General features: G+C 45.4%; 1 protein-coding gene across 6 annotated transcripts in view; it reads right to left on the bottom strand.

Moving 5' to 3' along the window:
- Mboat2 (membrane bound O-acyltransferase domain containing 2) overlaps positions 1 to 17,506 on the bottom strand; it is a 126,465-nt gene that overhangs the window by 92,808 nt on the left and 16,151 nt on the right. The window lies entirely within an intron of this gene.

Here is a 17,506-nt window from a genome sequence, read left to right as displayed (position 1 = left end):
GTCTGTTTGGCATGCTCTCAGGACTCTTTCCTATCTCCTAATTACCTGTCAACTGCCCATCCTAACCCCACATGCACATGCTGGCTTTACCAGATAAAGAACCTGCCCTCCCAGGCCAGCCTATACTTTCCTTCAGAGGAGCAGAGATGTGGAAGGCCAGACCCAGAGGCAGACAATAAATTCATCAAGGCTATAGCAAAGTCCTTAAGAGCAGCTGGACCGGGGCGAGATAGCTCAGTGGCTAAGAGCACTGGCTGCTCTTCCAGAAGACATGGGTTCAATTCCTAGTACCCACACTCTTCCTCGGGTACCAGGTATGGTTGTAGTACACAGTCATACAGGCAGGCAGAACATCTATATATATTAAAAAAAAAAACAAACAAAAGAAACAGTAGACAGAAAGGCAGGTCAGTCTCAGGGATGATTAACTGACAAGTCTCTATGTATATTCTCTAATCACTTTACAGAAACCAAAAAGCAATCGGTCTTGACCAACACCCAGAACGACATGGAAAGCAAGTTACTGAATCAAGACAGCACAGGGGTCAAAGGAGGTATCATCTTCCACCTACCAGATTAATGGAGCCCATCTCACGCTCATCAGCATCTCAACCAACCCTATAGAATCCCTGTGCACGAAGGTCCACCTACCAGATTAATGGAGCCCATCTCACGCTCATCAGCGTCTCAACCAACTCTATAGAATCCCTGTGCACGAAGGTCCACCTACCAGATTAATGGAGCCCATCTCACGCTCATCAGCATCTCAACCAACCCTATAGAATCCCTGTGCACGAAGGTCCACCTACCAGATTAATGGAGCCCATCTCACGCTCATCAGCATCTCAACCAACCCTATAGAATCCCTGTGCACGAAGGTCCACCTACCAGATTAATGGAGCCCATCTCACGCTCATCAGCATCTCAACCAACCCTATAGAATCCCTGTGCACGAAGGTCCACCTACCAGATTAATGGAGCCCATCTCACGCTCATCAGCATCTCAACCAACCCTATAGAATCCCTGTGCACGAAGGAATAATTTACTTAGCTCATCTCTCTGGTGAGGCTAAAGGGGTAACTGCCATTCACGGCCATTCCACTATGAACCCCAAGTAAAGACAAGACTCCCAGGGAACACTGATAGAAATCGCGGGTTCTGCTTCTGACCCGAAACAACCCTGCCACACCTGATCCAGCAAATGAGCGTCTGGTAGCTCACCTCAGCTGCAAAACAGGGGTGGCATCCAGAACAGCCCAGGGAGCCCCTGCTTTATATTTTATGAATAGAAAAGAGCCAGTGTGGGTGGGTGTGCACAGAAATGTTCTGTCTCTGCAAGGATTACCAATAAGGGCTCCTGAAGAGCAACCATCTAAAGTTGGGACCCGAGAGGAAGTGCGATGACTACACAATTAAAAACTCCTCAGCAAGAGACAGGAAGGACCTCGGAAGCAGAACTGCATAATGTCCCATAATGTCCCATAATGTCCCATAATGATTATGTGGAGTCAAAGCTGGGCTTTTCTTTAAGGCTTGTGAACTCGCCACCAAGCCTGACTGCCTGAATTCCATCCCCAGGACCACGGAGGGGAAAGAGAGGACTATCTCCCATGGGTTATCTTCTAATACCCATGAACATGCTGTGACATCTGTGCTCCCACACACGAGCGCGCGCGCGCGCACACACACACACACACACACACACACACAAACACACACACACACAAGGAGGGAGAGAACATACAAAAAGAACTTTTAAAACAACTATCTACTATGTTTCGATTTACACAATTTTCTAAAACACTGCTGATAGCAGAAGGGAGAGAGACAGGGAGAGTGTCAAGAAGGAGATAACGTCAGTAGACACAAGAAAGCTTAGAGACCGAGACAGTTTATTTTTTTTTTTTTGGTTCTTTTTTTTTTTTTTTTTTCGGAGCTGGGAACCGAACCCAGGGCCTTGCGCTTCCTAGGTAAGCGCTCTACCACTGAGCTAAATCCCCAGCCCCCGAGACAGTTTATTATCTCTGATGTGGTCCTAAGTTTCATGGGTGGATGTCTATTACAAGCATTAACTTGTACACTGTAATATGTAGGTTATTTGATGTCATCCATAAGACTGTTTGAATACTTTTTAAATAAAATAAACTGATCATCCTTTGTGTTGAGCTGGAAGCCGTACAGTGCAACTAAAGTCGCTTTTACTTAGGGAAAGCCATTTCATGCCAGTTACAGCCCGCGTTTCAGATAAGCGATTTCTGAATGGACACAGAGAGGACATTTAAATGTCTGCATTCCTCCCTATCCCTCATGTTCGTGGTCTAAAGGCTAGAAGCGTTTCAGTGAAAACCCCATCACCTCCAGCTTCTTAGGGACTGTTCTCTCTGGAACTCAACGAGATCATCAGTTTGAGCTTTGACATAGTCTAAGGACCTGATTGCCTGTCACAGCTGTGACAAGATTCTAACCTTACCTCTGCCATAAAAGAACTGGGCTAGGGCCAGTGAGCAGGCTGGAGAGTAAAGGCATGTGCTGCCAAGCCTTGCAATCTGAGGGAGATCTTCAGGTCCCACATGGTAGAAGGAGAAAATCAACCCCCTGCATCTGCGCTCTGACCTTCACATGTGTGGTATAGCATGCACATCACACACACACACACTCACTCACACACACACTCACTCACACACACTCACACACTCACACTCACACACGCTCACTCACACACACACTCACACACACAGACTCACTCACACTCACACATTCACACACATACACACACACAAACACTCACACACACACAAACACACGCATGCACATTCATACACTCACACACACACACACTCACTCACACATTCACACACATACACACATACACACAAAGGCACACACATACATATGCACATGCACATAACTCTTTAGCCTCATTTCTCTCAGACTACACTTTTAAATTATTTTTATTTTATGTACATTGCTGTTTGACTGCATGTGTGTCTTGTGGTCGGTGTGGGGTGTTGGAGCCCCTGGAACAGGAGTTACAGGCATTGGGAGCTGCCATTTGGGTGTTGAACACCAGTCCTCGGTCAGTCTTAACCACTGAGCCATCTCTCCAGCCCATCTCATGGGCAACTTTTCAATCAACAACTAAATTCCAATCCGCTCCCTCAACCCTCAACTTCTGTAACTGGAATAAGCAAACAGAGTCCTATCATTCACAGTCTTTTCCCACTTATTTTAGTTTGTTTATTTGTTCACTTATTCACATCCTGTTCACTGTCCCCCTCCTGGTCACTTCCCCCCCTTCTCTGGTATCCCCCCAACCTGGCATCCCAAGTCTCCGAGAGGCCAGACAAGGCCGGGCTGGCTAGAAGAACATGTCCCACCTACAGGCGACAACTCTTGGGTAGCCCCCATTCCAACTGTTCAGGACCCACATGAAGGCCAAGCTCTCATCATTACGCATGAGCAGGAGGCCTAGGACCAGCCTGTGTGTGCTCTCTGGTTGGTGGTTCGTCTGTGTCTATGAGTGGGAATGTTGGCATGAGTGCGGGTGCCTGCAGAGGTCAGAGTTGGATCCCCTAGAACATGACTCTCAGCCTTCCTAATGTTGCAACCCTTTAAGACAGTTCCTCATGTTGTGGTGACCTCTCCCCCACCATAAAGCTGCTTTCATCACCACCTCATAACTGTAATTCATTACTGGCATAAAACATGATATAAATAAGTATGTGGTGTGCACATATCTGCTATGTGACCCCGGTGCAAGGGCCCTTTGACCTCCAAAAGGGTCAAATCCCACAAGCTGAGACCTGCCTTAGCTAGAGCTAGAATTGCAGGTAGTCGTCCCAAGCAGATGCCGGAAACCAAACCTGGGTCCTCTACAAAGTAGCTTACTCTCTCATGCAATGAATCGCCTCTCTGGTCTTGCCTTTTAGCTTTTAATGGTGATTTCAAATCCAAGACACATTTGGCTTTGGGGTCCTTGGTCACTAAACACATCTTACACCTTAAAAGTAATTCACATTGACCTAGGTAAGTATTTTTTGATTTCTTTTTCTTTCTTAAGTTTAAAGTCTGTAGACACTGGCACCCTAAGGTCCAAACTGGTGTGCCTTTCCATGCCACACTGTTAATAATCCTATAGCAAATCATTCCAAGTACCACCATATTACATGTTCATTAGGACTTTTTGTTTTGTTTTGTTTTGTTTTGTTTTGTTTTGTTTTGTTTCTTAAGACAGGTTCTCACTGTGTGGCTCTGACTGGCCTGGCATTCACTATGAAGCCAAGACTGGCCTTGAACTCACAGAGATCTACCAGCCAAATGGGAATTTGTGTCTCTTGTTTACTGTATCCCTCAACACCTATCCTTGGCACAGCCTCAGCTGAGCAGATACATACGTGTTAGTAAACACTCGCAAGCTCACATTTTCATCTCTTATGAAGAGCAGCACATTGTTTCAAAGTTGGAGGGGGGAGGGGTTGTCTGACAGCGTAAATGGAATTTCTTCTTGCTATTGCTTGAAACTAAATTAAGCCTGAGCTCAACAGTTATGATAAATCACAAGCATTTGACTTCCAAATTATACAGCAATATGTGGCAAACGGATGGCAAGTGGTCAACATAGTTTCCCTCCCAAGTAAGGTACACAGAGAAGGCGAAAAGGCCCAGCGCTGCCACCCCTCCATGCCGCCAGCCGTCTAACAGCGCTGCCTGCTGCAGTGCTAAGGGGAAAGGCACAGACGGAAGCCCATCTGCATCCCAGACTACAGAGTCACCAGTGCCAAGGTGAGCGTTAAACCGTCCTGCACAGCAATCAGAAGCACCATAATTAAGTAGTCAAAACCAGTAATTATCAACCGCAGAAAACAAGCTCTGTTTTGAGGTGCAATGCGAGAAAATTTGTATTTAATGGGAGTTAAAATGGTCAAGTTTGCAAACATTTGACTTTGGTAGAGATCATCTTCCACACACCGCCTTTCATCTTCATGTTTCTAAGAAAAAGCAGTCCTTCGAAGACAGTGATTCTCAACCTTCCTAACACTGTGGTACTCTGATACAGTTCCTCGTGTTGTGGTGACCCCCAACCATAAAATTATTGCCACTCCTAATCTCATAACTGCTACTGTTATGAGTCATATGCAGGATATCTGATAGATGAGAATTGCTGTTCTAAAAGACGCTACTGCTGGGATCCACACACACCAGGGTACACAGTAGGAGTGTCTCATGTAAATACCATCCGTTATATCACAATAGGCTGACAACTGCCTAATGTACCCAGCTCAGGACACCTACGGAGCCATAAGCACAAATCCTTGCTCCAGCTCTCTGACAGAGCTACCTCTGGCCGGATACTGTCTCTCCATCATGGTTTCATAATTGTGAGCAGGGACTGCTATCTGTGCTTGTGGAACCTGAGATCCGTAAAGAAAATAAAAACAAGCCCTAAATGTGAACTAGAACTTGTTTACAGGGACTTGGTGGAATAACTGGTACTATTTCAACAAGTTCTAAAGATGTGGGAGAAGAACACACTAATTTCCTACTTCTGCCAGTCACCGTGATGAGACAGAGAGCCCCACCCCCCACCCCCACAGACTAAGCACTGCTAAATGCTATTGAGATGTTGGGCCTTTACTGTCCACACCCCCCAAGGTTTTTCCCTCTTAAATGACCAAAGTCAAGGAAGAGTTCTTTGACATTTAAAAGATAGTTGTCACTCTTCTCTTGTGCTCAGATGACTTAAGGAGAGCTGTCAATTAAACAAGCTACTTGGTGAATGACTAGCCAGACTGTCATGGCAACCCAGCTGCTTTGAACACTTCATGGATGGCCTGAGGACATTCTACTGCAGCTGCAACAACCACCACACCGTGGTTTCTGCTTCAGGAGGCTTGACTCCTGTCACAGCTGCGCTGGCAGCTTACGCCAGCTCTGATGGAACTGGCTTCGGCCATAATAAGCCTTGGGAACCTGTCCCTTTTACCTGTGCACACTGGGGCTCTAGTCATCCAGGTCAGGACAACTTGTGATTGGTGCATATCGAGGGTCTGTGAATTGGTAGGACTAGATAGTATGATCTTACAGGCTGTGGCTGGAAAAACTAGGAGGCACACCCCTTTCTAGCAAGTAACAGTCTCTGGGAGGCTTCTCTCCTGTGTGCTTTTCATCTACCCATCCACCTCCTACACTCTACCCCCACCCCACCAGCCCTGAGCTGTAACATTAGATACCAACAAGTCTTTCACACACTGGGCGTGGCAGCACCTACCTTTAATCCCAGCACTAGGAAGGCAGAAAGCAGGCAGATCTCTGCATTCAAGGCCAACATGATCTAAAGCTGGTTTCAGGACAGCCAAAAACAGTGTCCAGATTAGATAGGTAGGTAGATAGACAGACAGACAGAACAAGTCTCTCAAGCGGTCTTCAGAATAAAGAGCAGACAAAACCATGGGGTTCTCAGACCCTGGTGACAGCAGGTATTTACAACAGTTAAATGCACAGAAGAGCCATAGAAGGGGCTAAGGAAATCAGCTATGTTCGGTGCATCCCACTTTTGTGAGGGGAAAGGCTCTGGGAGTCTGCTGTGCAACCATGAATATGTTTCTCAATTCTGAACTGGCTACGTGCACATGTGTGACCTGATACCACAAAGGAAAGCAAGAAGATGGCAATCCCACCACCAAAGCCACTCGCTCTAGAATCACAGGGTTAGATGGAAGCCTAGGGCTCACCTTCAGCCTAAGTGTGAGAGGGGCTTCCATTACCTTCTGAAAACACATTGCACTTGTATTTCTCTCCTGAAATATACAACTCCCCAGAAAGGGGAGGGTGCACCAGTACATAAGATAAGGAAGTCCTTAGGACATAAAGTCCTCTATTGCTAACTTAAAATCCTATTTTCTAAACAGCAAAAGGTCAGCTTCTCTGGCAAGTTACAAGTTATCAGTGGTTATAGCTTTTGCATAGCGGTCAAGTATTTTCCAAATTTCTATTGCGCAGTCAAGCCCTATTAGTCTTCCGGTCTCCCATCTTCATTACCAAGATATGAGATATCAAGACAAACAGTTGCCAGGCATGATGGCGCATGCGTCCTTTAACCCCAGCACTCAGGAGGCAGAGGCAGGCAGATCTCTGAATCAAGGCCAACCTGGTCTACAGAACAAGTTCTAGGACAGCCAAGACTACACAAAGAAACCCAGTCTCAAAAACAAACAACAAAACAAAGCAAAACGACAGCTAATGGTACCCAGGGTCAGAGAAAGGGAGAGCAAATGGAGCATGACGAATCAGAAGGAGAAAGGGCTGCTTCCAACCCGGCAGAGCTACGTCAAAATGTAGCTTGTCAGAGGCCTCCAACTCCTCTCCCTCTCAGAGGGAGAAACATTGATACCTAGTACACCAGCCATCTTTGATGCTCAGAAATGAGTACGCACAGTTTCTTGGATAAAATGTGAAATTTCTTTTCCCAACACCTTAAAGACATCTTCATTAGATGCTAATGCCCCTCTGCTCAGCTGGTTCTATTAGCTGGACTTGTAGTCAGGGAGGCCATCAATGCTGAGCCAAAGGTTATACCCTCCCCCCTCCTTTTTTATTATTTGTACTGTTCTCAGAAGAAAAAGGAGTTGTTAGATTTTAGTCTTTCTCATGATTCTAATCAAATTAGCACAAATTCCTTATTATGTGAAGCCAATCCCCCCCCCCCCAGAGCACAATGGAATTATTTAAAGATAAAAATGGGTAACCTCTAAATTTAATCTTAAGCCCTGCTGTACACCCTGACCTCAGACTCACATCTCCAGTGGCCACGCAGCATTTCTGCTTCAAAGGGTTAATACACAGCTGAAAGTTAAAAACAGCCAAAGGGGAAAGCTTTCAAATCATCTCCTTCCCATGAACCCAAGCCACTCTCCCTCCAGCCTGGCCACTTAGGCTGAGACCTGAGTGTAAGTGGTGTTCACAATTCTGCTCTCTCACACTCAATCCACCACACCAGTTCCACGACTGTATCTCTAGCCAGGCCAGGTCAGAGCCATGCACTGCTCTCTAGCCTGACCCCAACTGCTCTCCGTAACTCCACCCCTGCCATCCACACACAAACAGACTTTCTCTTCCTTATTCCTGTGCATGCATGTAAAGCTGTGTGCATGTGCGCCGTGTGTGCCAATGGCAGCAAGGCCCACAGGAGGGTACTAGATCTTCTGAAACTGGAGTTCCAAGTACTTGTAAGCTGCAAAGGGACCAGAACTTGGGACCTCTGCCAAGAACAGTAAGTGCTCTTTCTTAACCACTGACCTATGTCTCCAGCCCCAACAGCAGCAGTAAATGACCTTACTTACTTTCATGTGTATGGGTGTGTTTTGCCTGTGTGTGTGTGTGTGTGTGTGTGTGTGTGTGTGTCACAAGTTGATATATATCATACACACACACACAGACACACACACACACACACACACACACACACACACACTCCACATGTATGCAGTGCCAACAGAGAATGTAGGATCCCCAAGAACTAGAGTTACAAATGGTTGTGAGCCACCCTGTGGGTGCTGGCAGCTGAATCCAGGTCCCTCTGCAATGGAGGGTGCATTTAACCTCTGATTCATCTCGCTATCCTCCACCAACATAATTTATATAAAAAGACATTAAGAGCTGGAGGCAGGAGGATCAAGAATCCAGGCCACGTGACATGTCTCAAATAAGCAAATAAACCAACAAAAGATGAAATAACTCAAAATACAAAAGTAAAGTAGAGGACGTGGACATCCGGTAGTCTAAACTGTCCATGGCCTCCCCAGGGTGACTTCTAGTGAGTGTTACATGCGAACTGGGCATACTACAGAGGAAACTCACAGTGGAGAAATCTGACAGACTTCCTCAGCCAAGTGATCAAAGCTAACGTCAGCCATGAGTGGTGGCACAGAACAAACCCACATGACAGATCAAAGTGACACTCTAGCCCTGTGGTCTTCTCCCTAGTCACTCAGAAGCCCAGATTAATCATAAGAAAAACATTAGACAGACACATTAGGGAGCATCTACAAATGTCAGCTTCATCAAAACAACAGAAGCCCAAGAAACTGTGTCACATAAGGACACCTAAGGAAACATGACCCCATGCAATATGAAGACCTACAAAGAGCTCATATGGGCAAGACCTGTGTCCCCCTGAAAGTCACAAGTTGAAGTCTCAGATTCTAATGTAATAGCACCTGGAAGGAAATTAGAGCCAGATGATCCCATGAGACTAGGGCCCTCGTCTGACTGGACTTGGTATCAGTCATTATATGGAGAACCTGGGGGTGTGACTTTGGCGGTAGAGTGTTTGCTAAGCATGCACAAACAGCAGGGTTCACTGTCCAGTACAGAATAAACTCGGCGTTCCAGTGCATCTCTACAACTCCAGCACCCAGGAAGCAGGAAGCTCAGGAGTTCAAGACCATCTCCAGCAGCATACCAAGCTTGAGGCCAGCTTGGGTTACGTTGCACCCTATCTTAAAAATGGGGGTGGGACTAGATCAGCAAAGCTGCACTCTCGATGAGAACACACTCAGGAAAGGCCGAGTGGGTATTCGAAAAGGGGTACCTTCTACAAGTCAGGAAGCAACCCCTCACCAGAACCGAACCCTACTGGTAACCTAGTGTCGGACTTCCACTTCGGGCATGAGAGTATGCATTACTATGCTATTATTTAGCCAAGTGATAGATGGTATTGTGTCATGGTACCTAATAACAAACAAGTAAACTGCAGGACTTTGTTTAAAACGGCATCAGTGTTCATTCACTAGCTATGTAAGTGGCCACTTCAAGGTAATGTGTTAACAGGAAAACCAGGCGTGGGTCTATGAGGAATCAGCTTTCTATAAATTTACAATTATTCTAAAGTAAATAGATTATTTTAAAAAACAAAAATAATGTCTTCCTATGACATTTAGTTGACATGTAAACTATGACAACCTCAAACCATCTAACACTTTGTGCCGTGCTCTCTCTGCTCGACCGTGTTAACTGATCAAACCTCGCATATAAGCCCCGTGTAATACACCATCCATAAATTAAACTTAACAAAATGGCTTAAAAGTGTGTCACCATGAAAGTGAGAACTCTGGTGACATAAAAATTATTCTAAGACTTGGCGGGAGAACAGTAACATTTCTTTTGCTCTAAAATCTGCCACTTGGGTGAGGTTTGGCAGGGACAGCTCAGCACTGCTCTGCTTGGCATCAGCCAGGAACAGGAATTATCTACAGGTACATTTCGCTCAAGGGGTTGATGGTAGCTGACATCTCAGACCTGAGCTGAGGAACTCAGACAGCTTCAGGTAACCTTCCTACGTGACTTGGCTTCCTCACAATATGGCGGCTGGGTTCCAAGAACAGACATTCATTCTAGGAAAAAGAGAAACAGAGATGGATGCTGCACACTGGGGCAGGCTGTCCTCTCCTGATAAAAATCCCACACCATCACTTTCAGTACACTCTGCCACTTGCAGCAGCCACGCAGCTTTTTACTGGGGTCAAGGAGGAGGGGAGTCAATGAAGTCCACCCCTTGAGAGGACATCGTAAGAAGGTTCTAGAAGAGTACACATGACTGGGAGCACTGATAGCACATTTTTTGGAAAATCTACTAAACACATCAGGTTGTAAATGACATTTGGGGAAAGTCTCCCAAAGGTGTGGGTAATAAAAGATACTTTAGGAATGATGGATCTAGATCCTGAGCACGAAGTCTAGAATGTAAGGAAGAGTCCAGAGACAAAGCAAGTGGGGGTGGGGGTGAGGTCCGGAAGAGGAGTCCTCATCTTCCAGGAAGTAATTCCAGAGAGTTCCCAGTGCTAAAGGGCATCACTCTTTAGACTGACTTTACCAGGTACCCCACACAGAAACAATAACATGAGCTTTCCAAGAATCAGACAACCAGGGGTTGGGGATTTAGCTCAGTGGTAGAGCGCTTGCCTAGGAAGCGCAAGGCCCTGGGTTCGGTCCCCAGCTCCGAAAAAAAGAACCAAAAAAAAAAAAAAAAAAAAAGAATCAGACAACCAGATCGCCTTAGGAATCTTCAAGAAAGAGAAGCCATTACCTACACAAAGAGCTACACTGGCCCCGTGGTTCTCATCACAGTGTTGTAAACAGCACACGCCTCGTGCTTTAGGGGAGCCCTCTTCTCAACCTAAAGTCCTATGAAAGTATTTCTTTTTTGTTTTTTTTTTTCTCTATTCTTTTTGGAGCTGGGGATCGAACCCAGGATGAAAGTATTTCTAAACAAACTGCAAATGATTGAGAGTTTAATTTCCACACACTGATTCTTAAGAAAATATCTGAATATGTGCTTTGGCACAATGAGAGTCTAGGGCAACCCACCAAGCGATGGTCCAGTGGGTAAGGACACTCACTGCGAGGCCCTCGGCTGAGCTCTCACTCAGCGCACACATGGTTCACACGCACTTGTAATTCCAGCTCCAGGGATCTGGGGCTCACTCCTGGCCCTGGCGAGGGATGGGCAGTGCACCAGGTGTACATATGGATACCATGTATACATGCAAACACTCACACACATAAAATAAAAATAAATAAATCCTTTTGGAAAAGTCTAACCAAGAAGAATAGCCCTGGATTCACAAAATGCTGACCTCCGGAGCTAGAGAGACGGTTCAGGGATCAAGAGTACAGACTGCTTTCTCAGAAGACCCCAGTTCAACTCCCAGCACCCACATCGGTGATTTATAACCACCAGTAACTACAGCAGCCCCACGGAATCACGTACCTTTCCTGGCTTCCACAGGCACCCGAGTGTACAGAAACACACGAGGACACGTAATTTAAAATAAAATAAAAATACTCCTTTAAAAAGGGCTCATGATGAGCCAGGCTGACACAGCAAGGAAAGAGGGGCGCGGGAAGCGACTACACTTTACCACACACAGAAGTTCCCAGAATAATGACCCAAATCACGCAGAGAGGGGAAAATAAATTCTGAAGGGAGAAATGTTATCCCTGAGGGTGATAACATTAAAATTTAAACTAGAAACACACTTTCCAAACTTCTATCAGCAGCAAGAATTGTGAACTTTATAACGAAACTTTTAAAGGCAAAAATTTAACGACACATTTCAAGGACAAACATACAGGAAAGTTCTAAAATCTGTTTTCCTGCCTACACTAAGTCTTTGGGAGTGTCTCCCAAAAGAGAAACAATGACCATTAAAGTAATATCTGTCAAACTGGCTAAGTTAGGGGTGTTCACATGTAGTGCCCGCCGAGGCAGAAGGATTTGCAACTCCAGGGTGGCCTAGACAACACAAGAAGACCCTGTTTCGATAATAAGAGCAAAATTAAATTGTATTTTCCCTAGCCAAACAAAAGGCGGTAGGTTTGTTTTTTCTAATGGTTGCCAATATTAACTGTTTCTTCTTCCTCCTCCTCCACCTCTAACGAGCTGTGGAGAGATGCATTAGGTGTGCAATCATTCAATCCAGGGAATCATAAATTAGGTTACACTGCCAAGCTATATCCGTCCTCAGTATGTTTGCTCTTGGTTTTATGATATATTCTCAATACCCTGTCCAGGCTGGTTGTGAAGTAAGGATTTGCCTACTTAGCCTCCTGTGTAGCTGCGGACAGGGTTTTGCTATGTTGTACGAGTTGGCCCTGAACTCTCTACAAGCTTGTCTCAGTCTCCCAAGTGCTGAGATTACAGGTATGTGACACCATGTCCAGCTAACTATCAGGGGTTTTGTTTTAGGGGTAAGTGGATGTGTGTGTAGGGGGTAGGGGGGGCACATTTATACAGGCATATATTGTGCCAATCAATGTATGGAGGTCAGAAATCAATGCTGAGTGACTCCATAGATCACGGTTCACCTTACAACTGAGGCAAAGTGTCTCACTTGAACCAAGAGCATTCCAAGCCAACTAGTCCTGCTAGCCAGTTTGTTTCAGGGATCCTGAGCCTCCATGCCTGTAGTGTACGTGGTGCTAAGGATCTGACCCTGGCCCCATGCTTACATGATAATCATTTTACCCTCCAAGCCATTTCCCCAGCCTCCACGAGTTTTTAAAAAACAGTTTATTTTTTATTTTATGTATACAGGTGTTTTGCTTGTGTATATGTAAGCTAGAATAATTAGTTTACAAAGCCAACACCTAATTCTTTAAGAAAAAAGGAGGCTTAACAGTCAAAGAGCACTGACTGCTCTTCCAGAAGATGTGGGTTCAATTCCCAGCGCCCAGATGGCAGCTCTAGTTCCAGGGACTCTGGCCCTTGTGGATCCCTGGTGTGCATGTGGTGCACAAAGAGGCAACCAATCATGCGCACAAAATAAACAAATCTTCAGCAAGACCTCATTACCTCTCAGTGCACAAGCTCTTAAACTTCCAGTTACATATTTCTGCTCATTTCAGAAGTTTCTCTCAGTGCACTTCGAGTGTGTGTTGAGATGGAGACCACAGGGCCATCAGATCCAAGTACTAATGAGTGGTGCCACTCACCAGCTGCAGCCCTGGATGGGACTGTCAGACAGCTGGGTTGCACCATCTGTAACAAGAACTAACGGGGCTGTTACAAAGGCACACAGAGGAAACCCATGATGTCATAACCAGCAGACACCCAGCAGGAGCAGGTGCTCCCTCCGTGGAAGCATATACTTGACTGTTTTGCCTGTAGTCTAGATGATGTCAAAACTGTCTATAAGTGGACTTGGTCATGAAGTTTTATCACGGCATCAGAAGTAACTAATATACCACGTAAGTGTGGTTAATCTACAGCAGGGTCAGAAACAATTCTTTAAGAACTCATATGAGTGTTCATTCTGGAATGAGAAGATCGAAGCAACCTTGTTTGGCCAGGGCCCCAAGCTGTCACTGTCAATTGCCTATCAGGATCTAAGTTGCCAAGAGCATCCCTAATGACATGTGGACAACTTCACCTGTCGCCAAGCAAAGACAGGAGAAACATGTTCAGAACGGCACAATCTGCAAAACTGGGTTGAAGCTAAGGACTCACAGGGTTCACATGTGGATTCCCAGCAGAGCATAGGAAGGCAAGAACTAGTGTCTGTCTGTCTGTCTGTCTGTCTGTCTGTCTGTCTGTGTGGCCTGTGGCTCGATGGAACCTCACAGACTTCTTCAGTTTCTGTGGATACAGGCAGAGCCACTGTCCATCGATACTTACAAATGAACCATCCAAATAGAGCTTCACTTTGTTTAATACGACAATAATTTCTCCTACTTTGCTATTACTTTTTAATTAAAAAGTGTACACTACTATTAAAATGTGTCAATTACCATTACTCAGCTATACCGTGGCTTATTACTACCTACTAGTAAAAAGAAAAGCACAGTAAAACATGGGTCAAAGGAATTATTTAGGGTGTGTGTGATTTTGTTTGACTAAGTTTTTTGATTCACAGGGAACTATTTTAACTGTCATTGTTAAAACCCTTTATAACTAATAATGACTGTTATCAGTTGTTATCAATTATTCGCCATCGGGCCAACAGCAGCTAGTCTAGCGTCTAGCTAGGATTCAAAAGGTATTAAACAGCCCATCTCCCGGCAGCATAAAGAATAATAAAGTAATAATATTACAACCTGGGTAACACGCTGAGACTCGGGGTCTACACACAGGAATCAGCATGGTAATCCCAGCTAGGAGTCCTTCTGCACCCATTACATTCCAAACCCTTTGTCCAGAGCGCCTTCCTACACCCGCACCCCAGGCCCTGTTTGTCTGCAGGAATCCCCTGCTCCCTAGGCCCCAAGTTCCCCTTAAATCTTTCTGGCCCCTCTGGGCACTTCTGTCCCCTCACTGCCCATGAGGAGTGGCTTCCTCTATGGGGTTTTCTCTATACCCTGCAACCTGCAGAAAGTGCTTAACTTCAGGCTTCTACAGAAAATAAAAGCCCCACTTTACATGCGGTGGGTGGGGTAAAGCAATTTAGAGGGTCAAGGATCACTCTGCAACACCATCTCTCCATCTTGTCCTGTCTGGGTTTTTTCGAGATTTTATGAATGAGGCTGTAGATGGGAGCCATGTCTGTCTCTCGGACTTGCTCTAAAACCATCAAGAGATAATATTCCCAGAACTCTAACCCCAACCTTGCCCTCACCTCCATGTCCCACTACAAGAACTGTGGCTTCTACATCTTTGAGTGCCATTAAGTGACCTGCCGAAAGCTTCTGATTTATGTTAACGCTGGAACCCACTGTCTCCCAAAGAGAAAAATGAGACCCCAGAGTTGATAATTCACTACTTTAACTCAGAAGTTAATGCCACAGCAAGACACTTGCTGTTCATTTCTATGGTCAGCTTTAAGAAACGAAACCTAAAGTAAGTCATCTCATCAGGGGTCATAAACCACGACTATTCCATGCACCAGGCAAGTCTGTGAGAAAACATGTAAATAAGACCAGAGGGAAGAGCAAAGGGACGTGAGACTCTATCTGATGCAGGAGATCTACAAGGAGGCTCCACCCTGGGAAAGAAGTGGTCACACAAGCATCTGAGAGAGGTAGCCACACAAGGAAACAACGTAGTATTATTTACACTAAATGTTTATCTTCAGCTGAATGTGTGTGTGCATGTGTGTGTTGTATGTGCATGTATGTGGGTATATGTGTATGTGTGTGCATGTGCGTGTTGCATGTGCATGTATGTGTATATGTATGCACATGTGCATGTTGGCTGTTAAGCACGTGTATATATGTTTGTATATGCATATGTGTTATATGTGTGCATATGCATGTGTGTGCATAGATATGTGTGCATGTTGGTCAGTAAGCATGTATATGTATGTATATGTGTGTGTTGGCCCATGAGTCCCAAAGATGTCTCTACCTCCCTGGTGCTTGAATTCCGAGCGTGTGCTGCAGTGACCAGCTCTCTTGCCTGAGTTCTAGGGAGTCGAACTCCAGTCGTCACACTTGCAAGACAAGCACTAAGCTATTCCCCAGTCTTACCCTTCTCTTCTTTATAACATAATCCTCAAAGTGGCTCCCAGTTCCTTGTGTCCTCCTCATCCACAGTTCAGAAATCAAAGAAGAGCAGAACTGTTGCCATTCATCAGAGGCATGACATGGAGACAGATGTCCGTCTCTGTGTAGTTCATGGCTCCCAGTTACAGTGACTTGGACCAAACAAGCATACAGCGCAAACAGCAGTGCTACAGGTGACAGCCTTTGGCAGCCCTGAAGATCACCATCCAGCCACAATGCACTTCCTTGTGGTAAGCCCAACTCTTTCAGCACTGACTAATCTGGAATGAGATCCCGGAGTGAACCTTATGAAGAGAACAGTATGAAGAGTTGAAGTGTAGCCCGCTTAGAGGGAACTGCATGCTGCAGGCTTTTGCTTGTTTTTATGCCATAGAACGGTCAATGATTTGGAGCCTTAAATTAATTTAGTCTCATTTTTACAAAATTTAAAATATCACCATCATAAAACTGCACCTAATTCAGACATGTGTCAAGTATCTGCAGAGGCTGGCACAAGGCTCAGTATATGGGGAAAATTCTCTAGTAAATAGACATGGACAGAAAGAGCGATCCCTCTCACTCAGCCAAGGCCAAAGAGGAGCTGGCCACACAGCTTGATAAAGCAAGTCCTCAGTCCTCCCATCCAGGTCACGAAGTCTCAGGCAGTGCGGGAAGGCACCACCTTGGGCCAAGCAAGCTGATCCATCCAGTCCTACACAGTGACATCGGGACATTGGGACATCGAAAACATCTAAACCAATAAACTGTAACAACTGAAAAGTTCGATGTTGGGTAAGTTTAAAAACACAACTAGTGATTTTCCATGTTGCTTTAAGTTCAAGAAACCTCTTCCTGAGAGAGTAACGGACCCAAGCAGAAGAGGCCTAAGCAAACGTGCAAGCTCAGGACAGCAGAGATTACAAACTGAGGAGCTCAACACCGGGGTATTATACATACTTCACTGACTCAATGTTAAATTAAAAACCAACTTCACAAAAAGACATATTCCACATGAGCCTAATTTTGTCTAACTATATACATACTCTCTTTAAAAAAAAAAAAAAGTTAGCAGGCCGGTCAGATGGCTCAGAAGGCTTCTGACATGCCTGATGCCCTGAGTGTGATATCTGGAACCCACATAAAAAAGCCGGTCACAGTGGGAGCATGTGGAGTCCCAGCACTCCACCTCGGGATGGGAGACAGAGACAGGAGACTCTCTCCCTGAAGCTCTGGGGCCAGCCAGCTCTGAGTAAGCGGCAGGGAGAAAACAAGGAAGTGGAAGGACGCCAAGTCCTGAGAGCGGCCCTCTGTGTGCTGAGGTGCGTGTGCACAAGCGTGTGCACACAGTAACTTTAGTAAGTCAGTGAAATTGTCTGTGGACGGAGAAGAGCGCTTGATTTTGAAATTTTCTTACTTGACTACTTTTGTATTTTATACAACAAAGAGACATGACTCTCTGTGAACTCAGTTCCCTACTAGAGCAGTAATACCAAGACAGATGAAATGAAAACGCACATGTGCCAATAGTTA

The sequence above is a fragment of the Rattus norvegicus genome, chromosome 6 (genome assembly GCF_036323735.1).
Source record: "Rattus norvegicus strain BN/NHsdMcwi chromosome 6, GRCr8, whole genome shotgun sequence".
Lineage (NCBI taxonomy): Eukaryota > Metazoa > Chordata > Mammalia > Rodentia > Muridae > Rattus > Rattus norvegicus.
Note: the sequence above shows the minus strand (reverse complement) of the source record. Positions and strands in the feature narration are given on the sequence as shown.